Below are 27,134 nucleotides of genomic sequence, written 5' to 3' on the forward strand. Positions count from 1 at the left end.
TTGCTCCAGAAGAACCATGTTGCTTCTTTATCTTGTCACCTCTTTGTTTCCTAGATATAAAAAAAATTAAACAGATATGAAGATGCTGTAAGCATTGATCATCATTTTCTATCTGAACTTGTGTGTGTGAAAGTGTTCTTCAGAGCACTGATGGTGAAAGTTACTCAAGAAGGTGTTCCTTTGCTGGCTATTAGGAGTAAAATATACAAAGCTGTATCTAATTGAAAGTGCTTCAAATGAGGCTGTAAAAGAAATATTTTTTTCATTTTTAAAAGGAGCCCAATGTGTTTATATTGTAGTTTATAACTCAAAAGTAGTGAATATTTGATATTGTATTTTTATTACTGTATCATGGTCATTGCATATTTTACCATATTTGGCTTAAATGGCTTTATGAATTTTGATAAATGGTTCTGCTGATCTTCCTGATGGAATTTCTCCTATAAACTGTATGAGAGTGCTTCCATATGAGTCATGATATCCTTGGATCATTGTGGATCAATCACACTCTACCTGATGTTCAGATGTTTTTCTCACATAAATAAATTTCTCACATAAATTACTTTTGTCTTACTTGGCATTTTTCTCATGCTGCTTTTTTTAATTCAATATATTTTTTATTTACATTTCAAGTGATTTTCCCTTTCCTGGATCCCCCCCCCCAAAGTCCCATAAGCCCTCTTCCCTCCCCCTGTTCACCAATCTACCCCTTCCCACTTCTCTGTCCTGGTATTCCCCTACACTGCTGCACTGAGCCTTTCCAGGACCAGGGGCCAATCCTTCCTTCTTCTTGGGCATCATTTGATATGTGAATTGTGTCTTGGGTATTCCAAGCTTCTAGGATAATATCCATTTATCAATGAGTGCATACCGTGAGTGTTCTTTTGAGACTGGGTTACCTCACTTAGGATGATGTTCTCCAGTTCCATCCTTTTGTCTAAGAATTTCATGAACTCATTTTTTTCTAATGACTGAATAGTACTCCATTGTGTAAATATACCACATTTTCTGTATCCACTCCTCCGTTGAGGGACATCTGGTTTCTTTCCAGCTTATGGCTATTATAAATAGGGCTGCTATGAACATAGTGGAGCATGTATCCTTATTACATGATGGGGAATCTTTTGGGTATATGCCCAGGAGTGGTTTAGCAGGGTCCTCCAGAAGTGTCATGCCCAGCTTTCTGAGGAACCGCCAGACTGATTTCCAGAGTGGTTGTAACAGCTTGCCAGCAGCACCAGCAGTTGAAGAGTGTTCCTCATTCTCCACATCCTTGCCAGCACCTGTTTTCTCCTGGGTTTTTAATCTTAGCCATTCTGATTGGTGTGAGGTGAAATCTCATGGTTGTTTTGTTTAAATGCCTTTTCAGACATCACTGAGAGGAGAGGCCGTTGGTCCTGTGAAGGCTCAATGCCCCAGTGTAGGGAAATGCCAGGTTAGGAAAGTAGGACGTGGGGTGGGTGAGCAGAGGGAGGAGGGATGGAATAGGGAGATTTTGGAGGGGATAACATTTGAAATGTACATAAAGCAAATATCTAATAAACAAAGTCTTTTTTATTCGATAAAATTTTTTATTTACATTTCAAATGATTTCCCCTTTTCTAGCCCCCCACTCCCCGAAAGTCCCGTAAGCCCCCTTCTCTTCCCCTGTCCTCCCACCCACCCCTTCCCACTTCCCCGTTCTGGTTTTGCCGAATACTGCTTCACTGAGTCTTTCCAGAACAAGGGGCCACTCCTCCTTTCTTCTTGTACCTCATTTGATGTGTGGATTATGTTTTGGGTATTCCAGTTTTCTAGGTTAATATCCACTTATTAGTGAGTGCATACTATGATTCACCTTTTGAGTCTGGGTTACCTCACTTAGTATGATGTTCTCTAGCTCCATCCATTTGCCTAAGAATTTCATGAATTCATTGTTTCTAATGGCTGAATAGTACTCCATTGTGTAGATATACCACATTTTTTGCATCCACTCTTCTGTTGAGGGATACCTGGGTTCTTTCCAGCATCTGGCAATTATAAATAGGGCTGCTATGAACATAGTAGAGCATGTATCCTTATTACATGGTGGGGAATCCTCTGGGTATATGCCCAGGAGTGGTATAGCAGGATCTTCTGGAAGTGAGGTGCCCAGTTTTCGGAGGAACCGCCAGACTGATTTCCAGAGTGGTTGTACCAATTTGCAACCCCACCAGCAGTGGAGGAGTGTTCCTCTTTCTCCACACCCTCTCCAACACCTGCTGTCTCCTGAATTTTTAATCTTAGCCATTCTGACTGGTGTAAGATGAAATCTCAGGGTTGTTTTGATTTGCATTTCCCTAATGACTAATGAAGTTGAGCATTTTTTAAGATGCTTCTCCACCATCCGAAGTTCTTCAGGTGAGAATTCAGTTTTTAAAAGTAAAATAGATAAAAAGTTCTATACCATACTATATGACTTTTGGATGTATTCAAACACAATTAAATCATCAACCCAAATATCTTTCAAACACATTCTATGCATATCTAAAGTAATTTTAAAATGTTATTTTTTAAAGGAAATCTAAAAGCCCACTCACACTTCTTCCAACAAGGCCATACCTCCTAATAGTGCCATTCCCTATGGGCCAAGCATTCAAGCACAACAGTCTATAAGGGCCATACTTATTCAAACCACCCCAGTAACTTACCCCTTACCTGTGGTATTCTTTGATTCAGAACAATCCATACAGCAATGGCTTCCCCAAGATGTACCTTAGTCATGATTTCAGGGGAAATCTTTTCAAAGGAGAGTTAGTAGTTTGGATTTCAGCTACACTTTTATTTTAAATGAGACATAAGATATTCACCATAACCATCTTCTGTAATACATTTTAGATTTCCTTTTCTGTGGTTTTCACTCATTATGAGTCCCTTTGTTACTTACCATCCTCACAAACCCGTGATTGTTAAAATTCAAGTTTCATTTTTTGACAGTTACTAAAAACCTCAAAAGACAGCCAGCCCAAAGCATCGCTTTAGAACTCCAGCTATATTCTTATCTGATGCCATTCAGCAGTAGCCCCACATTCTTGTGATGCCTGTGTGACAGTGTGGCAACTCTCTACTCACTTTTCTATTGGCTAGCAAACTCCAGGGCCAACAACCAACAGCAAGAGTAGGAAACTCAGTGATCATCCTCTCTGTGAGTTGGGCCCCCTAGATACAGATTGTACATATATAGGGACTCAAATGGAAGGTGCTTAGATGGATTATACTGACCTCTGAATAGCAAGGTTAAACTTGTCAATTATCAAGCTGGACTTTATGATCTCTGCCCACTGGTGAGTGTTCACACATTTATGCTATCTGCTTTTCTATGGTGAAGAAGAAATTGGAGCCACGTGGTGGTGGCAACACTTGGGAGGCAGAGGCACTCGGATTTCTGAGTTTGAGGCCAACCTGATCTACAGAGCAAGATCCGGGAAAACAAGGGCTACACAAAGAAGCCCTGTCTTGAAAAAACCAAAAAAGAAAAAAAAAAAAGAAAGAAATTGGATACTTCTTCAAGAGGTGATTTATAGTAGAGTTAGCAGATTGTAGTGCTTCTAAGAGATATAATATGGCAATGTGATAAAATATGTTTTCATTTACCAGGGCTAATACAGTAAATTATCATAAACTAGGTTTCAAAATGGTATAAATGCATTGTCTTCCAGATCTTGGGATGAGTAACCCAAAATCAAGATATCATTCAAGTTGTGCTTCCTTTGAGACTTATAAAAGACCATCTGTGACTTTTCTGCTTCCTAGCTATTTCTCATAATAGTTGACATTCTTTGTATTGTAGCTTTATCATCCCCACTTCTGCTTCCTCCATCACATGGCTGCAGTGTTTTCAATGCCTTTCCCTACCCTGCATGACATTATCTTCACTAATTATATCTGCAAAGCTCTTATTACCAAGTAATGGTCTAGAGAGACATGGAATTTGAAAAGCAACTGCTTAATGGACATAGTTGCTATTTCCACGATTATAATAGTGAGATTATAATAAGCAGTCTATTGGAAAAATTCCTAGGACAAGAAGCCCAGCATTCTTCTGGAACTTTAAGAGATTATGAAGAGCAAAATGAAGGTCTACCTGAAAGCTAGCATGACTCTGGAGACTAGAGCCCAAAATGATAAGTAAATGAATTTAATAATAACCTGAGTGTGTGTCAGGTTTTATGTGGAGGTCCTTGATCCACTTGGAGTTGAGCTTAGTCCAAGGAGATAAGAATGGATCAATTCACATTCTTCTACATGCTGACCTCTAATTGAACCAGCACCATGTGTTGAAAAGGCTATCTTTTCTCCACTGGATGTTTTCAGCTCCTTTGTCAAGATCAGGTGACCATAGGTGTGTGGGTTCATTTCTGGGTCTTCAATCCTATTCCATTGATCCACTTGCCTGACACTGTACCAATACCATGCAGTTTTTATCACTGTTGCTCTGTAGTAATGTTTGAGGTCTGGGACACTGATTCCCCCAGAAGTTCTTTTAATGTTGAGAATAGTTTTAGCTACCCTGGGTTTTTTGTTATTCCAGATGAATTTGAGAATTACTTTTTCTAACTCTAAGAAGAACTGAGTTTGGATTTTGATGGGGATTGCATTGAATTTGTAGATTCCTTTTGGCAAGATGGCCATTTTAACTATATCAATCCTGCCAATCCATGAGCATGGAATATTTTTCCATTTTCTGAGGTTTTCTTCGATTTCCTTCTTCAGAGATCTGAAGTTCTTGTCATATAGGTCTTTCACTTGTTTGGTTAGAGTCACCTCAAGATACTTTATGCTGTTTGTGGCTATTGTGAAGGGTAAAAAATATATCAAATAAAAAAAAAGAAAAAGAAAATAGGAGGGAAATGGGAAGGAGGGTCCTCCATCACTCAGGGGAAGGTTCTCCATCACTAAGCTCCTCTCTGCCAGCTTCAGAACAAAGCCAGTAATGTAGTTTCATATATTAAAATATTCAAAGAGATTAAAGTTATATCTACCTTTAAGAAGTCAGAATTCATCTAGATTTGATATATAATGCCCAAAAATTCTCATTGATTCTATAATATTGTTGTTTGATATTTTAGTAATATGTCCAGGATTTATTTTTATTATAAAACTCACTTTATTGTAATGAACCTGCAAACAAAAGAATGGCACAGCTATAGTAATATAACCACTCAAGAAGCATTTTTCCAGACCCAAAGTCTGTACATTTCAACCAACGTCTCTACAATTGGAACACTCATTCTGAAGCCACGGTCCCCTGCTTCAATTTTAAGCTTTCAGTACTAATTATGTTTTCATGCAATTTTATGTACTACAAAAAAATGCAGGATTTAGATAGAGAACTGGGGAAATCTGTTTTTTAAACTTATTCTAGGGTGCTCACTAAATAATTGCTTTGTATAAAAAGTTGATTTTTACTTACTCATAGAAGTAACTTTCAGCAGAAAGGGACTTCCTAGAATGTAATATGCATCAATATCCATTTGTAATAAAAACCTGCTTCATCACCCAGGCAGAGAAACCATTAGTTATATTAGCTACTTATAAACTTGTTAAATGTAGTATATTTGTATTTATTTAAAAAAATAATCTGAGTGTGAATGCTGTGGAATAAATTCTGTCCCCCGAAACAAGCCAAGTTTCTAACCCCAATGTCAGGAGTGAGATATTTTTTGGAATAGGTCATTTTAGATATCATACATTATCTCAATGAAAAACTGTGTCTTTAATGTAGTATGACTAATGTCTACGCAAGAATGATATTTAGGAAAGATGATATGTGACAAGTGGTATAGAAATTAAATCATGGGTCTACAGAGAAAAGAAGGGCAAAGGTTTCACAAAGGGCCACAGTCAGAGACTGACGCACAAACGGTGGAGGGGCACTGATTCCTGGCTTGCTTTCCATGGCTTGCCTGTATTGGCGATTTATGATAAGCCAATGGCTTTGGTGCTGGATTCCATTCTATTTGAGCAGAATGTGTCTAAAGTCAAAGCCATCTATAGTCCTCCTGAACAACAGGACTAAAATGTTCTGTTGTTCATCTTGATCTAGACCTTCATTCAGACAGCTCTGTTTGTTTGAGCCTTTAGGCTCGATCCTACACAATTTTCCTGAACCGGTTAAGTAGGTATGCTTTATTTTCAGCGCTGTTGTTTTCAGTGCATAACTTTCACTCCTTCATCTGATACATATCACAATCAATTCCTGAAACTGTGTTTCAAGTGTTCATGCCTCTAAGGGACAAATTCTCTTTCTCAAGTTCTTCCTTTGATGTAACACCAGTAATATGTCCTCTCCACTGTCAGTAATTATCACATGAATTTACATAACCTCTGGAGCCACTTGGCTTCCCACTGCTTAGGTCAGCTATTTCTTTTGAAGAGGAAGTTGGTGCTACTTCCTCAAGTACTGTGCAGCTGGGAAGTGGCAGGGCACCAGAATCCACATGTTGCTCTTTAGAAAAGCTTCTAGCAAGTGTCAGGTAGGTGACTCCTCAATCTCCTTTCTTCTGTGTATTCTGAATGTTGAATAACTGTCCCTGGAAGCTGAAGTCACAGTGGTCCATTCCAACTTCTGTATTTACACTTGCGAATACTCTGGCAGCTTATTGATGTCAACTACTACCATACCTTCTCAAAATAACTGTCATATTGGGAGAGTGCCTTTTAATCGCTTCTTTTTTTTAAAAAATAAAAAACGTTCTTTTTACTTATTCAATCTCACACCAGAATAATTCCCACTTCACTTCTCTCCTTCTATAGCTCATAAAGTAGCAATCATCACATTTGCTTCTTAGGATATAATGTTGACTGTTTATTTTCGCTTTTAAATAACAAAATGCCTTTTAAACTCTGAAACATTTCATTTTGATTAAAACACGTTTAAGTGTGCATTCACTAACCCACCTGAGTTGTTTTGTTTTCTTTGTTCTCTCTCTCTCTCTCTCTCTGTATGTGTGTGTGTGTGTCTGTATCATTTTCTCATACACAAAATGCAGTTTTTTCCAAGAGTGAAGTGAGAATCTACTTCAGAAATCCTTACCTTTCATACATTTTCTGATCTTTTGGATTTCTGAGACTTGTTTTATAGCCCAGGCTGACTCTGAACTTTCTTTGCTTTTAGAGTGCTATAATCGTAGCTTTAAATCATGGCCAGGTTTGAATAGAAATTAAACAACTCTGCTCTGCATATTTCCAAAATAATAGAAAAAATAATCCTCCCCTTTCTGACCCTTTTGTTAGTGTGATATTTGGTTAAATAATATGACTGTTTTACTAATTATGAAGATATTGCAATAGGTCTTGGGAAAATCTGGTTTTGTCGTTTTCTTTTTTAATTTGTCTTTGAGAAAAGGTCTCATGTATCCCAAAGCTGGCACTGAACTCATTGAATAGCCAAGAATGGCTTTGAATTCTTGTATCTCCTCACCCATCTCCCACTGATCGCCTTAAAAATGCCTGCCATTAAACTTTCTATAACATCATTAAGTAAAAAAAATATAATAACTTGGAAGCTATAGGATATATTTTAGGAGAAATTATTTGTGGGTTAAATGCATTAGTGATTAACCCTGAGTGATCAGTATTACATGATGTCATATTAAGGGAAAAAATAAAGCATTCCTATCAGAATCACTTAACACAGAGAAATACTTGAATTTTCCATGCTTTCTGTATTTTCTGTCTGCCTCTCTGTCTGTTCTATGAATCTGAATCTGACTCTGCCTAAGGGCTGTCTTCTGAATCTGACCTTGTGTCTGTGTCTGCCCCATATACTGTGTGTCTCAGTGGGTTTATGTGTTCGATGTGTGCTACACATCTATATCTAACATAGGGTTAGATCTTTTATTTTATTTTTTTAGTATAAAACACAGAAAGCATCACATGGTGAAGGAATGGGATACTTCACAAAAGCCTCCACTCATTCCTGCCAGTTCCTTTCTTCTTCCTATTCCAGAGAACATTTTAGCAATTCTCTCTCTCCCTCTCACCGCCCCCCGCCACACTCAAACACACACATCTCTTTCATGATCCAATGAGTTTCATTAGGATTTCTTACATGAGCATAAATGAAAATGTATTTGCATAACTGAGGGTCCTACACAGTGAATAGACCATTGAGAAAATGTTTCACCCATTCCCATTAGTCATTAATTGCATATAACCCTTCAGGGGGTGCTGGAAACCCAAGATTCCAACTTCAATTCACGACACAATACTAATGAGATCTAATTTTCATATTCTTAGTACAGATGATCACTGTTGCTGTGAACTCAAGAATGCAAAACCATGCCGTGCTTAGAAGTCAGTGTTTTATATAATCACCACATTTCTTTGTATCCTTTACTCCTTGTCTCCATCTGATATTCCTTGAGCCTTGGAGGGATAGTACAGAAGTTCTTGGCATGGTTGAATCATGGACAGCCATTTATTTATACTAGATATTTTAGTGAATTTCTACAGTTGCTATTAGCTAATTTTATGCTAATACACAGCAGTAATTCTAGATTTTGTGTGTTGATTTTTCATAGTGAAACATTGGAACATTTGATAATATTCTGAAAAATTTTAGTGGATTCTTTTCTATATATAGGATTATGCCCCTAGCAAATTATGACCTTATTGCTTTGAATTTAGGTATCCCTTGATTTTCTTTTGCCTGACTAGTACAGCTGAATTTCTATCACTCTGTTGCATAAAATTAGTATAGCCAGGTTTGTTGGGTCTTGTCTGTAATCCCAGAATTCCAAACTGAAACAGGATGTTTTCCATGATTTGAAACCAGTTTGGGATGAAAAGTGAGACACTGCATATAAATCTTATTGGTGAAGATATCACATACTTTGGACACAGAACTTGTAGGGATGAAGGTGGCTCTGACCTGGATGCTGACTCTCTAAGGGCTAGCTTGTATATTATCCCAAGATACTATCTAAGCTGACAAGGGAGCAAAACAATTAAAATTCCTACCACCCAGCTGTGACACCAATGAGCCCCAATGATGACCAGAAAGGTAAGGTGCCTCTAAGGTGTAAGAGTAGAATTTACATCTGGGTAGTAACCATCAGTTGTCTAATTGGTCTGCTCCAAGAGAAAATGTTTCCCTAGAATTTGTTACCTACCCAACTACCCATTGCTAATGAGGTCATAAACCTTAGAAGAGACCTTAATATTCCACTTTCCTAAACCAGTATAATTCCTAACTGCATTATGATAATGTCTTCTTATACTCACAAATAATTGGAGCTCTCTCTTTCTACAGTAAACAGAGAACATAAAAAAGAAAAATGAAGCCACAACTAGTGAAAACTGCAGAGAACCCTATGGCATACCCAGCCTCAATTAATACATCTGCAATTCTTCCCTCACTTCTGGGAATAAAGGCTTCAGAAAGAATACTAAAAGCCGGAGGACCAGGAAATTTGGTGCAAGATTTTTATCTTCTACATAAGGACAGGGAAACTATACATATGAAATCTCAACAACAAAACAATGGCACCACCAGTTGGCATACTAATGTAAACAAGAGAGTTTTCATAGGGACTAGGTACTATCCATCCTGTATGTCATAGATTTTGCTGGTCAGCATCTATTATTGCCTTCCAGTATTTTTAAATTCCTGTGTAATAGTAGCATATTCACTAGATGTAATTGTTTGTGATGCTTACTGATAAACAAGTTCACCCTTTCTAGTACTTTCTGAACTCCAACCAACTGGCTGGTTCTGGCTAAAAACTCTTCAAGCTAACTGATTCAAACTGTCTTCTCTAGGTTTTTCACTGAATTTCTCTGCTTGGAAACACTACCTCTGAAATCCATGAACTGAACTGTTCTGACTGCACTGAGTACACTAACTGCCTGAACTGAATGGAACTGAGTAGAACTGCATGAATTCAACTGAACTCAACTGCATTCAAGTGAACTGCACCTAACTGCACTGAACTAAACACAACTAAACTCCGGTCCACTGCATCCACTGAACTGAACTGAACTGCACTTCACTGAACATCCAACCTCTGGACTCATGCTGTGCTACTCTTAAGCAGCCTTCTTTCCTATCTGATTTGTGAGAGTTGGGTCTATCCTATCTCTCACTCATTCTGTCAAATCTTTCTCTAATTCCTCACTTTGTCTGTCCCTCAACTAGCTGTCACCTTCAAATGTGGCTGCTTTCTTTTACAATTAACTTTCCCCTCATTGTTTGGGATTAAAGGTTGTACTACGGTGAGTTTGTATTCCATCCAAAGAGTTTAAAGGATCATTCTTGCCTGATCACACAGACCTACACAGTCTTTGGACATGGTTTCTTGCCAGAGCTGTCATGTTGCTGGATTGAAATTCCTCTACATTCCTGAATTTGTTTTTTAATGGGTTGTGAACTTCTGTTCAATTTTCATGAAAAGAATGGAAATCTGAAATAAATCCTAATAGCACAGTTTTTAAAACTTCTTACTGAGTCTTTGCGAATATCACATCATGTACTCCAGTCCCACCGATCTCTCTGTCCATTCCTTTCTACACTCTGCCCTTGCAAAGTCACCCTGACTAAAAGAAAATAAAAAATAAAAATAAGCAAAATGAAGCAGAGAAAATGTCTCACAGTAGAAGTTGCAACTTTAGATCTGTAGGGCTGGCCTTTTCATGCATTCCAGCAGAGTATGGGGTAGATGTTGACAAGGGCTAACTGAATCAGTGCTTAGAGGGGTGGCTGAGTTGGTAAACTCTCCCACCCTCCTACCACAGGAGTAAGCTCTGCAGCATTGCCATGGCTAGCTTACCCAGTACTGCATCTATCAAACGGCGGGTGTAGCTCTTCTGCTCTCAGGCCCTTGGGACCAGATCACTTCTCATGCCAGGTGACCTGTACCCATGCCACCAGAGCCAGCTCCACTCCTACTCTGTTGCCCAGGTGAGATGCAAGACCTGGTCTCCCAAGTGCTCCAGCAGGTGAATGAGCCAGATCTCTCATTCTTATGGCCTAGTGCCTGCTCTCCAGAGTACTATAGCTGGCTAGAGGTCAGGGCAGCTCTGCATAGCCCTTGGATACTAATGTGTTCCCAGGGAGAAAGCCCATACCAGGGACATCTGTGATAATATGTGTCATGGAAATTGACACATATCCCAGTAGCTATATGGCCACAGACCCATATATGGTCCCCAGTTACAACGCAGGCTGGGATTTCACCATGGCATCAGGTGATAGGGCAGGCTACTCACTACAGGCTATTCCTCTACACCCTCATTTCTTCAGTTCTGCCTCTCTTCATAATACTCAAAAGCTCAGCTTCTCTTTCTATCTCATCTGTCCACCACATACCTGTACACTGCAGTGGCACCTACTATAAGCCAGTCACACAGCTGGAGCCTCTGGGTGTCCTCTATCGTACTGTGCTAAGTGATGTGGAGGGTCTTGGGGTGTCCTCCTCCTTCCTGTAATTTTTTAACTCTTAATTAAAGAGCTTTATTAAAGCCCAAATATGCTGGCTTTGATTTATTAACTAATCTATCACTTTATTTTGTTAGGATCAAAAAAATATATTCTGAAAATTAAGTCTTTAAAATCTCAAATAAGGGCCACCACGATATGTGCCTTTAATTCCAGCATTGGAGAGGCAGAAGTGCCATCATCTCTGTGAATTCCAGGCCAACTTGATCCTCATAGTGAGCTCTAGATAAGCTAAGGGTAAGCTAATGAGGCCTTATCTCAAAACAAACAAATAAGCACAAAGAACTCTGAGGTCTAGTCAATTGTTCTTTTTCCTTTGGATGTCCTATGTGTGCCTGAGGACAGTTCATGTAGTCCCAATCCGATGCCCAGATATGTCCCACTTTTCCTATTCATTCCTACTAAAGGATAAGTGAGAGAAACCTGTGAAACTCCTGCCATAAAAATATAATTTAACCAATTACTTATTTAGCTGTTCTGATTTGCTTCATGGATACTGAAATTATCCCATTAGCTCCATGATATTTAAAATTGTTACATGTTTCTAGTAAATTGAACTCCTTTTAATCTTTTCCATAAAAAAATAGAATCTTTCTGGATATTATTTTGCTTGATGTGATTTGGTTTGTATTTATCCTAGCATAGTCTATTCTATCTTTAATTCCAGCATTTCTATTATATGTTGCTTTTCTCTTTGTGTTTTCTTTGCTTGGCTGGCTCTTCAGCTAGTCTCTCCCTAATATCACAACCACTGTAGAGTTCTCTGATTTCACTTTACCTTAAGTTGCATTAAGGAAATTGAGCCCCCATAGTTCAATGAGTAGTTTAATTTCTCATTAAACTAAAAAACCCCAACAAAATGAAACAAACAAACAAACAAACAAACAAACAAAAACACTACTTATTTTTCTCAATCTGCAGCTATACCCTACCATTTAAGCCACATCCACAATTATTATAATAAAAAATAAAAATTTAATTACAGAAGTGAGGCCAGGCACATGTGCCATGGAATGTATGTAGAAGTTAGAGGACAATATGGGGAAGTCAGTTCTCCCCTCCCTCCAAGTGGGTCCTGAGACTCAAACTCAGGTCTTCAGACTCGACACCAGGCATTTTTACCTGGTAACTCATCTAACAATCACCCTTGACTTACAGCCTCAATGATATCTTTTGACTGGAACAGTTAAAATTTTGTTCAAGTCAAATTTACCCATTTCCTTTACATTTAGTGTTCTCTCAGTCCTACCCAAAAAGAGCACCTACCAGAAGGTTGAAAGAAATATTTTTGTGTTCTGGGCGTTTAATGATAATTTGTATATGTAAATATAAATCTTAAATCACTCTGTCTTTATAGATATCATAGAGAAGTAATCTTCCCTTTTTCCCTTTGTTCATCAAGTTTTCCCTCTGAATCACCAATGGATTTATTCTAGAGTATGCTGCAGACACTAAACCGGCATATACTCAAGTTCTTATATAAAGAATTTGCATATAGCCTACACAGTTCCCCATGTTCTAAGTTACTTATGGACTATTTATAATGACCAATAAATAACATATAAATGGTGACCATGTTGCATTATTTAGGAGGTGATCAAAAGAAAAATTGTACATGCTCAGTACAAACACAAGCTTTATGAGTTGACCTCATTTTGGATCCTCAAATGGATTGATTGAATCTATCCATGCAAAATACACAGACACAAAAACCTAGCAGTCGATTTTCACTTTCTGTTATGATGTATGCTCCTGAAACATTTAATATGACTATTAACATGGTTGGATTAAGTTGCTCTTATATGGATTCGATTTTTGTTTCCCTACTTTCTCTGCCCCCCTTTATTTTTATCACTTTACCATTTCCTGAATAATGTCTTATTAATGTTGCTTTTCTAGAGACAATGTGCCCCCTTTACAGAGTCACTCTACACTTAAATTTCACATGACCTGTGAGGGGATTCTGTTGCGGAAAAATTTTAAAAATGAACCTGCCAACTGTCCAGCCCCACACAGCCATGTTCTTCCTCTAGTACTGGCACCATCTGGCAACAACACTGTATCTGCTCTGTCCCACATTCCAATAGCCAAACATATCTGCCATTCTCACAGTTTGATAACATAATACCCACGTACCCAGTAAAAACAATATTCAACGCTTAAAGTTAACCAATCGGATTTATATATCAATAAATTATCAATACCCAAGATGGCAATACAATAATTTCAGAACCACTTGATAAATATAAAGTCTTCCCACCTTGATTATACAAATTATCCCAATATTCTAACCTTTATGATATCATAACAATCAGTGGCTGGTCATAGCCACTCCGGTTCACTTTCGCCCTTGCTGCCATTTTCCTTTCTCTTTCTGTACCACAAGCTGCTCCCTGTCTCTGCAACTCTTAGCTCTGCCTCCCTATTCTCTGTCCAATCACAGGCCTCCCACTGCCCTAATTGGACAGGGAAAATCCTACAACAATTTCAGCTGTACGGGACCCTACATTCTGTCCGTTTTATCTGATATATTTGTTGTACATTCCATACAGGGTGAGCATTCCTAAACTGATCAACCTGAAATCAGAAATGTCCCAGATTCTAAAGTTGTTGAGCATGCATTTCAAGTCTTACTGGAAAATTCCATACCTGGCCTAGTGCTGCAAGTTTCAGTGGAAACATCAATAGACTGGAGATGATGCACTGAAGCCGTTTTTGGTGCATATGTGTTGTAAATAAATGCTGCATTGAAACATAAGAGTCATCCTCAAGATGTGTTTTACTATTCCAAAACCTAGAAAGAAAATGAAATTTCTAAATACTTTCAGCCCTGAGTAAAATTAGTCCCTGATTTGCAACATGAAAGTGTCTACATACCTTAAAAATATATAAATGTATGAAAATGTCTTGATTTTTACTTTCAAATGTATAAATTCTAATCAAATTACAAGGAAATAGTGTTTACACCTTGCCAGATATTCAATACTTCTGGTGCAATTTTTTTCCCAAAGCTATGTTTCTGTTAGTGGTGATATATTTTCAAATTGAAATATTAAATTCACTATGCTGGTACTGTGAATATGATGGTGAATTGTTTTATTTTCATTTGAGTTTGTGTGTGTGTGTGTGTGTCTCTGTGTGTGTGTGTGTGTATGTGTGTGTGGCTATGTGTACATGTGTGAGTGTGGGTGAAAATATAATTTATTCTCATTCTATTATTTTACTGTTTTTTATTGGATATTTTCTTTATTTACATTTCAAATGCTATCCCCTTTCCCAGTCTCCCCCAACTCCCCAAAATCCCTATCCCCTCCCCCTCCCCCTGCTTCTATGAGGGTGTTACCCCACTCACCCACTCCTGCCACCCCACCCTGGCATTTTCCCACACTGGGGTATCGAGCCATCCCAGGACCAAGGGCCTCTCCTCCCATTGATGCCCAACAAAGCCATCCTCTGCTACATATGCAGATGGAGCCATGGGTCCCTCCATGTGTACTCTTTGGTTGGTGGTTTAGTCCCTGGGAGTTCTGGGGTGTCTGCTTGGTTCATATTGTTGTTCTTCCCACGGGTTTGCAGCAACTTCAGTCCTTTCTGTAACTCCTCCATTGGGGACCCTGTGATCAGTCCAATGGTTTGCTGGAGAGTCTGCCTCTGTATTTGTCAGGCTCTGGCAGAGCCTCTCAGAAGACAGCTATATCAGGCTCTTGTCAGCAAGCACTTCCCAGTAACCACAATAATGTCTGGGTTTGTTATATGAGGTGGATCCCCAGTTTCTGGCTGGCATTTCCTTCCATCTCTGGTCTACACTTTGTCCCCATATTTCCTCCTGTGAGCATTTTGTTCCCCCTTCTAAGAAGGACCAGACTACACACACTTTGATCTTCCTTCTTCTTGAGCTTCATGTGGTCTGTGAATTGAATCTTGGGTATTTTGAGCTTTTAGGCTAATATCCACTTATCAGTGAGTGTGTATCATGTGTGTTCTTTTATTCTCATTCTTTAAAAGTAGTTTAGGGATGAAGAGTTAGTTCGGTGGATAAAGTCTTTGCCTTGTGCGGATGAGGGCTGGAGTTCAATCCCAAGAAAATCTGGGCATGGGTCATGTATGTATAATCTCAGCATTGGGAAGTCAGATGTGAAGATCGCTGGGGCTCATGGGATATTCAGCCTAGCCTACTGTGTGAGCTCCGGGCTGATGAGAGACCCTGCTTTAAAAGTATGGTAGAAGCAGGGCAGTGGTTGTGCATGCCTTTAATCCTAGCACTTGGGAGGCAGAGGCAGGTGGATTTCTGAGCTCTAGGCCAGCCTGGTCTACAGAGCCCAGAACAGCTAGGGCTACACAGAGATACCCTGTCTCAAAAACAAACAAACAAACAAACAAACAAAATTAGGTAGAAAATTTTCCTAAGGAAAAACACTTACTTATAGTGAGTCTTGGGATTCTGCATGCACGCATACTCATGTAAGTAAAACATACATACACACAAATGTACCACACATATACAAATAAATTTTCAGTTCATTGTTTTCTTCTAGATCAGATTCTATATTGAGCTCAATATTTCACTGCCAATTTGCTGTTGCTATAATTTGTTCTCAGAAAAAAGCAATAACTATAATGATTATTTCTCCATATATGTTATGTTAAAGTGGATTGCGGTTTTTTTCTCTTTATATTTTTTTCAGTAGTTAGATATCTCTAAACCCAGTTTCTTTGTTCTCTTTGGGATATTAATCCTGATGGAAGTTCACTAGCCTTTTCAGTATTCAAATTTGCTATTTCAAAAACCCATGGGTGGTTTCTGCTATCGTTTCATTCAGATAATTTTCTTCTTTCACCATTTCCCCCTACAACTCCAATGAAAGAATACTTTAGATCAATTTATGTTTCTTCGCACTTTTTCTGCTCCACTCATTTGCATTCTTTTTCCTTGAACTCCAGTGATAATTGCCTTTTGATATTGTTCCATGGCCTCAATACTATGTTGCATGTGTGTGTTTTCAATTCATTTAAATATTTTCATTGAAACAGTGGCTTCAGTGGACATATTTTCAAATTTGTTGGATATTTCCATTGTCAACTCCAGTTGACTTTTAAGACTTTTCAACAAAAAATGTTTTGTCTTTTTTTAAATATTTTTTCTTTGTAAATTCTTAACTTAGTTTTTGCCTATGGTCTCTGTTTATGTTCAGGTTGCTATATTTCGTTTATATTGAACATACATTCCCTTTATGACAACAGACAAAATCCTCTAAAATCTTTTTATATCAATTTTATTAGGTATGTCCTTGTAGAGTAGCTTTATCTTCATAATAATTTCTCTTAATAATGGTCAATATTCTATTTCAGATGGGAGGAAGAGGGCCTCAGGAGGTCTCATTTCTCTCTGAGATGCTATTGGCAGTTTATGGATGCTGAATGAAGGAGAGATATTTCCTTCAGTGATGTAGCCAGTGGCAAGCTGATCATGTTCCAGTAAATAACTACCCAATCACCCAATATGGAACTAGGAGAACTAATTGGGCAGAAGTGGGAGGGGTGACATTATAAACACATGAGTCATGTTTGTGGAAAATGAATTCAAATCATGTTCCTGACATTGAATTATTAATTTTTCAGACTCTTAGTTGAGGTATTATCTTGTGCAAACACGGTTTTGGTTTGGATGACTTGCTTTTATATTTGATTTATTAGTTGGCAGCCTTTGATGATTATTAAAGGATTTGAAAATGTTTCTTAGAGGACAGAAAAATCTCTGTCATATTCAGCTGGTCTGCTTAAGATTTGCCATCACGGATGTACTCTAGGATTGAACGAAATTTTTTGTGCCAGACTCCCTCAGTTTTCAGCAGCTCTGATTGCCCAATTATGCACTCTCTTATTCGTCAGGTCATGGAGATGACAGGTTTTCTTCAGGAGAATCATCTATGCTATGGTAAAGGTGCATCTGTCTCTAAGAAGAAACCAGAAAAGCAGGATACATATGATGTGCTGATGGGCAAACAGATAGAACACAGTGGGCTGATTCAAAGAGAGACACTGCAAGCATTTTGAGATGGTAATGATGCGCTAGGTAGAATCATACTTTGGCTTTTATTTGCAGACAGTATGACAATATCACACCCAGTTCCTTTGCTTTCCATTGCTCCAGGAGATAAGTCAGCTGCCACATAGACCTTTGTCTCCGCCTGTTCTTAGGACTGCCTCATCTTTGTCATTCAGGAGGCACACTATGATACTAAATCATCAAATTCTTCTTACTTATCTCTGCTCTCTACATGTGAGTTTGGAAGCAAAAGGATTTTAGTTTTTCCAGTTGACACAAGATCTGACACAAAAATTGTAGCACTTAGAATGTTGAGGCAGAAGGATAGCTGATTTTGTAGCATTCTGGTAAATTTGGGGCCATCCATGACTTTATACCAAGATTTTGTTCCAAGACATGAGCACACATAATTTCTCACACTTCTCTTTACATAATACACTTCCTTTATTCTCTTTCTTCCTGGGACTCTAGTTTGAGCTCTACAGCTTCTTGTTCTCTACTTCGAAACAACATATTTTCACATTTTCTTTGTGTGTCATCCTCAACTTCCTCTAAGGTTTTTTGTTTTTTCTGTTTAATCAAAAATGTCCTCTGTTTCACAATTATATTATTGACTTTTCTATGCTTGGTTGTTTAATACTGACCTATAGCCAGTATTAACCTCATTTTAAGAATGCAGTAAGTGCCCAAAAGATAAGAAGCCAGTAATAACTGCTATAATTGTTATGAATCACATGTGCACACCCACCCCACTCTTCTATCGCCACTACCTAAACTCAAGTATGTTTATAATTTCCTTAGTTACCACTTTTATGATCTAATGAATTTTGTGGTTTAATGAGTCCTGGTAAGATTCATTTCTGAATTTGGTAGAATGTGTTCTACTATATGGTATTTCCAATTATGTATTTTTATGATTTATCAGTTATTTTTAATTTATATGTTTCATGTAGTAACTTGTGTGAGAGCAGGCATATGAAATGCTATGGGACGATCTCCACAACAGGACACATGCAGGTATGGCATATCCCCAAATTTCCTCACACTACTTCACTATGAAAACATCCACTCTTCAGCCTTCACCTTATACAACTATCTGCTACTTTTTTCCCCAATTCCACTAGTATAACAGTGTTACTTTTTGCAGTCCCACATGTTGCATAGCATAACGAATGTAACAACCATTCAAATCATGACATTTATCAACGGTTCACTGCTTTTCTTGCATTATATGAAAGTAGCATGTGTCCATTGAAGGACTCTTATTTCCCATTTGGGGTTGATATAAATAGAGCAGCTACAACCATATGCATTTTGTAGGATGTAAGTGTTCATTCCTTTGGACTAATATATAGGAATGGGATTTCTAAGCAAATGGTAGAAGTATGCTTAGTATTGTAAGAAACTGTCAAAATGTTTCATAGAATGCTATACCACTTAACATACCCATTAGCAATTATAAATGATTAATGCGTCGGGGTTCTTCTTAGCATAACATTATCAATAAACAGTGATTGCTCTTTTGTCATATTTATGCCACACCAATTATAATGGATACAGAAAGAGCATACTAAATAACCCTTGAGCCTTTCTAGTAATAGATAAATCATCTGCTATATTTCAACACATTTCTGATTTCTATTTTATCTATACCATTACAAGGTGCCTGGCTGCTTGTTGTGAATGGTTCCATCTATGAAGTTTTGCTCCATTCTTGTTTTTTGCCTGTCAATGAACACATACAATAAGTAGAACCATCATTCAGCTATACTGTAAAATTTTATTACATGTCACTTACAGCACAAAAGGGTTTTAAAAATATATGTATATTATATATGTGTAAAATATATTTTCATATCAGTACAGAATTTCTCAATCTGTTTACTAAAGAATATCAGTGACGTATAGTATTAATATGATTAATTTTAGGGATTTGAAGTAGCAAGAATGTTTGATAAAATTTGGAATGACATAAATATGTTTCTTTGCTTTTTTATTTAACACAGATTTGTAAATGTCCTGTTAGTGCATACTTTTTCAAACTTCTTTCATCTAGAACTGCCAAGGACCAGCCTCCTCATGGAACGGGGTTCTGAGAGAAGGGTATCTGGGAGCGATGAAAAGAACAACTCGAAGTCAAATCAAAGCTGACAACCTGTATTCTGCTTGCTAGTCTAAGAGATTCCTCTGTCCACATCCTGCTTGCTTGTGTGTGCATGTGTTCTCCAAACAGCTCTCTCTTTTAATCTTAAAAAGTTCTCTGGATAGCTCATCTCCTGCCAAGCACAGGTCCAGTCTTTTATATATCAGTCCAGTCATTTACTCCAGGTTTTCTTTTGTTTATCATATGAGTCAGTATCCAGTAACCCCAGCCATTGTTTTTTTGTTTGTTTGTTTGTTTGTTTGTTTTTGTTTTTTGGGTTTTTTTTTTATTTATGTGAGTGAGTATACTGTCTCTGTCCTCAGATACATCAGAAGAGGTCATTGTATCCTATTACAGATGGTTGTTTGGCACCATGTGTTTGCTGGGAATTGAACTCTGGACCTCTTTAGAGCAATCAGTGCTCTTACACACTAAGCCACCCTCCAGCACCTTCACTTGATTCTTTTTATTCTTTATGGTTTTTATTGGATAATTTCTTTATTTACATTTCAAATGTTATCCCTTTTTCTTGTTTCCCCCCTCCCAGAGATACCCCATTCCATCCTCCCTCCCCCCAGCTTCTATGAGGGTGTTCTTCCACCCATTCCACTTCCACTTCCTCACCCTCAATTCCCCTACACTGGGGCACTTTTTCTTAACCTTGCAAAAGAATTCAGACATCTGTCAGCCTTTGTTAGGCACAGAAGATAAATTATTTGGGTGGGACCTTGCCCTGAAATTACCATTCCTACCAGGTCTGCAACTAACCTCATTCAGTCTTGGGTTGACCTTGAACTCAGGAATCAACCCACCTTTGTATTTTTCTGAAAAGCTGGCTCATAGTACAGCTGCCTTTGTTCCTTTAGATGCATGAAGCTCCTCATAATTCATATTGCATCCTTATACTTTGCAAAGTTGAAAAATTATATATATTTTGAAGTCATATATTTAGAGCTTTTTCTGATACTCTTTTTTTAAAAATATTTTTATTTTCTATATTCTTTGTTTACATTCCAAATGATTTCCCCTTTTCCGGATCCCCCCTCCCCATATGTCCCATAAACCTTCTTCTCTCCATCCCTTCTCCAATCACCTCCCTCCTTTTTCTCTGTCCTTATATTCCCTTCCTATGCTAGATCAATCCTTTCCAGGATCAGGACCCTCTCCATACTTCTACATGGGAGTCATTTGTTATGCAATTTGTGCCTTGGGTATTCAGGGCTTCTAGGCTAATTAATATCCACTTATCAGAGATTGCATTCCATGTGTATTCTTTTGTGATTGGGTTACCTCACTTAGGATGATATTTTCTAGATCAAACCATTTGCCTAAAAATTTTGTGAATTCATTGTTTCTAATTGCTGAGTCGTATTCCATTGTGTAAATATACCACATTTTCTGTATCCATTCCTCCTTTGAGGGGCATCTGGGTTCTTTCAAGCTTCTGGCTATTATAAATAAGGCTGCTATGAACATAATGGAGCATGTGTCTTTATTGCATGCCGGGGAATCCTTTGGGTATATGCCCAGGAGAGGTATAGCAGGCCATATTCGCTCCCTGCCTGGACAGAAAAGCATCACTAGGTACAGATCACCCTGAGCTTTAGATCTCTTGGGGTGCAAACCGCCAGGGGTCTGCCTCCACTCAGGAACTGAGCACATAGGTGGTGCATCTGCAAGCCAGTCAGTTGCAGGACCTGTGTCCTATGTGAGAATCAACAGAAGGAGTGACCCACATCACACCATCTTCGCCCCATAACAGAGCAGTCAGAGAACACCTGGTTCACCTTGACAACTCAAGAATAACATTGCTTGAGGTAAGACTGAGCAGGGCTCCAAAGGCACAAAAGAGGAAGGCAGCATATCAGTAATCTGTGCCAGAAGAAACCCAGTCATCCAGTGTTGCTGAAATAACCTTAAAGATCTACAGTAGGTTGAAGCACCAGGCAGTGACAATAAGACCATCTAACACCAGGGAGAACTAGATGGCTAAAGGCAATTGTAGGAACGTTACTAACAGAAACCAAGGCATTATGGCAACATCTGAACCCACTTCCCCAACAATAGCAAGTCCTAGATACCCCAACACACCAGAAAAACAAGAATTGGATTTATAAGCACTGGTAAGGATGCTGTTAGAGGATACATGAAGGAGAAAAATGATCAAAAGCTAGAAGCCCTTACAAGGGAAACACAAAAATCACTTAAAGAAATTCAGGAGAATATGGATCAGAAGTTAAGTAGACAATAAGGAGGAAATGCAAAAATCACTTAAAAATTACAAAAGAAGTTTGATCAACAGGCAGAACTCATGAAAGAGGAAACACAAAAATCTCTCAAAGAATTAGAGGAAAACACAAAGAAGCAAATGACAGGACTGAGCAAAAATTTCCAGGATCTAAAACCAGAAATAGAAACAACTAAGAAAGCACAAAGGGAGACAACTTTGGAGATAGAAAATCTTGGGAAGAAATCAGGGGACAGAGATGCAAATATCAACAACAGAATACAAGAGATAGAAGAAAGAATCTCAGATGCCGAAGATACCATAGAAACCATGGACTCAACAGTCAAAGAAAATGCAAAATGCAAAAAGCTTGTAACCCAAAACATCCAGGAAATCCAGGACACAATGAGAAAGCCAAATCTAAGGATTATAGGCATTGATGAGAGTGAAGATTTACAGCTGAAAGGGCCAGCAAACATCTTCAACAAAATTATGGAAGAAAACTTCCCTAACCTAAAGAGAGAGATGCCCATGAATATACAAGAAGCCTACAGAACTCCAACAGACCGGACCAGAACAGAAATACCTCTTGTCACATAATAATCAAAACCCCAAATGTACTAAACAAAGAAAGAATACTTAGAGCAGTAAGAGAAAAAGGGTGGCAAGTAACATATAAAGGAAGACCTATCAGAATTACACCAGACTTCTCACCAGAGACCATGAAAGCTAGAAGATCCTGGGCTGAGCTCATGCAGACACTAAGAGAACACAAATGCCAGCCGAGACTACTATACCCAGTGAAACTCTCAATCACTATAGATGGACAAACCAAGATATTCCATGACAAAACCAAATATACACAATATCTTTCCACAAACCCAGCCCTACAAAGGAAAATAGGGGAAAAACACCATTACAACGAGGGAAACTATACCCTGGAAAAAGCAGGATATTAAGCTTCTTTCATCAAACCCTAAAGAAGATAACAATACAAGTATAAAATTAAAATCAAAAATGATAGGAAGCAATAACCACTACTCCTTAATATCTCTTAACATCAAAATCCCAATAAAAAGACAAAGACTAACAGACTAATTACATAAAGAGGACCCTAGATTTTGCTGCATACAGGAAACACACCTCAGTGTCAAAGACAAAAACTACCTTAGAGTAAAAGACTGGAAGACAATTCTACAAGCAAATGATCCCAGAAAACAAGCCAGAGTTGCCATTCGAATATCAGATAAAATTGACTTTCAACCTAATGTCATCAAAAGAGACATGGAAAGTCACTTCTTGCTGGTCAAAGGAAAAATCCAACAAGAAGAACTCTCAATCCTGAACATCAATGCTCCAAATACAAGGGCACCCTCATTCATAAAAGAAACTTTACTAAAGCTCAAAGCACACATTACACCTAACACAATTATTGTGGGTGACTTCAACACTCCACTCTCACCAATGGACTGATCAGGAAAACAGAAACTAAACAGGGAGACAATGAAAGTAATTGAAGCTTTGGACCAATTGGATTTAACAGATATTTATAGAACTTTTCATCCCAAAGCAAAAGAATATACCTTTTTCTCAGTACCTCCTGGTTCCTTCTCCAAAATCAATCATATAGTTGGTCACAAGACAGACCTCAACAAATATAAGAAGATTGAAATAATCCGATGCCTCCTATCAGATCACTATGGATTAAAAGTGGTCTTTAATAACAATAAAAACAACAGAAAGCCCACATACACATGGAAACTGAACAATACTCTATTCAATGATGCCTTGGTCAAGGAAGAAAGAAAGAAAGAAATCAAAGATTTTTTTAAATTTAACGAAAATGAAGGCACAGCATACACAATCTATGGGACAAAATGAAAGCAGAGCTAAGAGGAAAACTCATACCTTTGAGTGCCTCCAAAAAGAAATTCGAGAGAGCATACACTAGGAGATTAACTGAACAACTGAAAGCCCTGGAACAAAAAGAAGCTAATTCACCCAGGAGGAGAAGAAGACAGGAAATCATCAAACTCAGGGCTGAAATCAATCAAGTAGAAACCAAGAGAATCAACAAATCTTTGAAAAAAATCAACAAGATAAATAAACCCTTAGTCAGACTAAACAAAGGCCACAGAGAAAGTATCCAAATTAACAAAATTAGAAACGAAAAGGGAGATATTACAACAGAAACCGAGGAAATTCAAAAATTCATCAGATCCTACTACAAAAGCCTGTACTCAACACAATTGGAGAATCTGGAGGAAATGGATATTTTCTTAGACAGGTATCAAATACCAAAATTAAACCAGGATTAAATAGACCATCTAAACAGACCCATAACCCCTAAAGAAATAGAGGGGGTCATAGATAGCCTTCTGACCAAAAAAAGCACAGAACCAGATGGTTTCAGTGCAGCATTCTATCAGACCTTCAAAGAAGACTTAACACCAATACTCTTCAAACTATTCCACCAAATAGAAACAGAAGGAACACTACCCAACTCCTTCTACGAAGCCACTATTACGCTGATACCAAAACCACACAAAGATCCAACTAAGAAAAGAGAATTTCAGGCCAATTTCCCTTATGAATATCGATGCAAAAATACTCAATAAAATTCTTGCCAACCGAATCCAAGAACACATCAAAATGATCATCCACCATGATCAAGTAGGCTTCATCCCAGGGATGCAGGGATGGTTCAATATAAGGAAATCCATCAATGCAATCCACTACATAAACAAACTCAAAGAAAAAACCACATGATCATTTCATTAGATGCTGAAAAAGCATTTGACAAAATTCAGCATCCTTTCATGCTAAAATTCTTGGAAAGGACAGGAATTCCAGGCCCATATCTAAACCTAGTAAAAGCAACATACAGCAAACTGGTAGTCAACATCAAACTTAATGTAGAGAAACTTGAAGCAATCCCACTAAAATCAGGGACTAAACAAGGCTGCCCCCTCTCTCCATATCTTTTCAATATAGTTCTTGAAGTCCTAGCTGGAGCAATTAGAAAACATAAGGAGGCCAAGGGGATACAAATTGGAAAGGAAGAAGTCAAACTATCACTATTTGCAGATGATATGATAGTATACTTAAATGACCCAAAAAACTCTACTAGAGAACTCCTACAGCTGATAAACAACTTCAGCAAAGTGGCTGGCTACAAAATCAACACAAGCAAATCAGTAGCCTTTATATACTCAAAGGATAAGCAGACTGAGAAAGAAATTAGGGAAATGACACCCTTCACAATAGCTACAAACAGCACAAAGTATCTTGGGGTGACTCTAACCAAACAAGTGAAAGACCTATATGACAAGAACTTCAGATCTCTGAAGAAGGAAATCAAAGAAGATCTCAGAAAATGGAAAAATCTGCCTTGCTCATGGATTGGCAGGATTAATATAGTTAAAATGGCCATCTTGCCAAAGGCAATCTACAGAGTCAATGCTATCCCCATAAAAATCCCAGCTAGAAAGAGCAATGCTCAAATTCATCTGGAATATCAAAAAACCCAGGATAGCTAAAACTATTCTCAACAGTAAAAGAACTTCTGGGGGATTCAGTATCCCAGACCTCAAACTTTACTAAGAGCAATAGTGATAAGAACTGCATGGTATTGGTACAATGTCAGGCAAGAGGATAAATGGAATAGGATTGAAGACCCAGAAATGAACCAACACACCTATGGTCACTTGATCTTCGACAAAGGAACTGAAAGCATCCAGTGGAAAAAAAGATAGCCTTTTCAACAAATGGTGCTGGTTCAATTGGAGGTCAGCATGCAGAAGAATGCGAATTGATCCATTCTTATCTCCTTGTACTAAGCTCAACTCCAAATGGTGTAACACATGCCCTTAATCCCAGCACTTGGAAGGCAGAGGCATGCAGATCTTTGAGTCTGGTGCCAGGCTGTTCTATTAGAGTAAATTCCAGAACAGTCAGGACCATGCCGGAAAAAAATCCCTTCTCAAACAAACAAATAAACAAGAACCCCCTAAAAAAAACAACCAAACTAAACCAAAACAATAAAGAACTTAGCAACTTTTAGGATATTTGGTAATGCAATCATTGTTATTTTAATTTTAATATTTAGTGTTAAAGTCCACGGGCCTTTCAGAGCGGGAATACAAAGTTAAAATTGGTAGACTCGAACCCCGATGAGCACTTTGTTCACATGTCAGTTACTTGGACGTCCAATTTAAGTTTCATTCTGTTAAAAAGATTTAGTAGAGTGACTTTCATTGCATTAGTATTTGGTTTAAATTTAATTGTGTTCATCACTTTTCTATTGCTTGAACCATTTGGATTTCCAGAGATATAAAAGTCCATCATGAACCTGCGGCCTAGTAGCAAGTAGTAGACAAGGCAACAGGAACCGGAAGCAGAGGGCTCACTTCTCAAACTGCTTCAGAAAGCAGACAGGATGAACTAAAGATGGAGTGACTCTTAAACTCTCAAAACCCATTCTCAGTGATAGAATTCTCCCAACCTATGCGACCTACTGGGGATCAGGCATTCAAATGGCTGAGATTATAGGAGACAAACAATTTCAATAAGACAAAGTCGATATAGATAGTGGGGGTTTATATATATATATATATATATATATATATATATATATATATATATAATTTATTATATATGTATAATTATAAAGTGAAAAGTCAAATTTCAATTTTCAACCTTAATTTCCCTTTGTCATAATATTTAGCATATTCATAGGTTCCCAGGATTTAGACCATCCCAAGGATGATTCTCAAGATCATCTTGAGGAGGTCTGTTATTATACCTGTTAAAAACATTTTTTCATCAAATTTATTTTGAAATAATTAGTACTTCTCTCTCACATACACACACACATGTATACACACACACACACACAGGAAAGGAACTGAGAATCAAAGTATAGGCTAGGCAACATGTACATTTTGCAGGTGTCACAATAAAGATTCTAGGACATAATTTCATTTGCTCATATAGTTGTACACTGTAGAATATACTTTTTCCTCTAATTATGGCATGTTGAAGATAATATTTTTACTTATAGTAAATGTTCTGAAGAATACTGGCTAACTTCTTATTTTCTTAAAACCTTCCTTTACTTTATAGTCCATCATAACTTATATTAATAGCAATGATGATTTTTTACATGGTTAATCCTAGGGATGCAAATGGGGCTTTTAAAGTAGGTTTTTTTGGTTTTTTTTGTTAAAAAATATCCAGTCTTTCAATGTCTTCCTGTAAT

The 27,134-nt window shown here is 37.8% G+C and overlaps 1 long non-coding RNA gene across 1 annotated transcript; it reads left to right on the forward strand.

Moving 5' to 3' along the window:
• The first annotated feature begins 6,435 nt into the window (after positions 1–6,435).
• Positions 6,436–10,450, forward strand: LOC127682095 (uncharacterized). Its single transcript, XR_007977346.1, has 2 exons — positions 6,436–6,494; positions 9,275–10,450. It is a non-coding gene; the product is annotated as an uncharacterized LOC127682095 (long non-coding RNA).
• The last annotated feature ends 16,684 nt before the right edge of the window (positions 10,451–27,134 follow it).

This window comes from Apodemus sylvaticus, chromosome 4, assembly GCF_947179515.1.
Source record: "Apodemus sylvaticus chromosome 4, mApoSyl1.1, whole genome shotgun sequence".
NCBI classification, from domain to species: Eukaryota; Metazoa; Chordata; class Mammalia; order Rodentia; family Muridae; genus Apodemus; species Apodemus sylvaticus.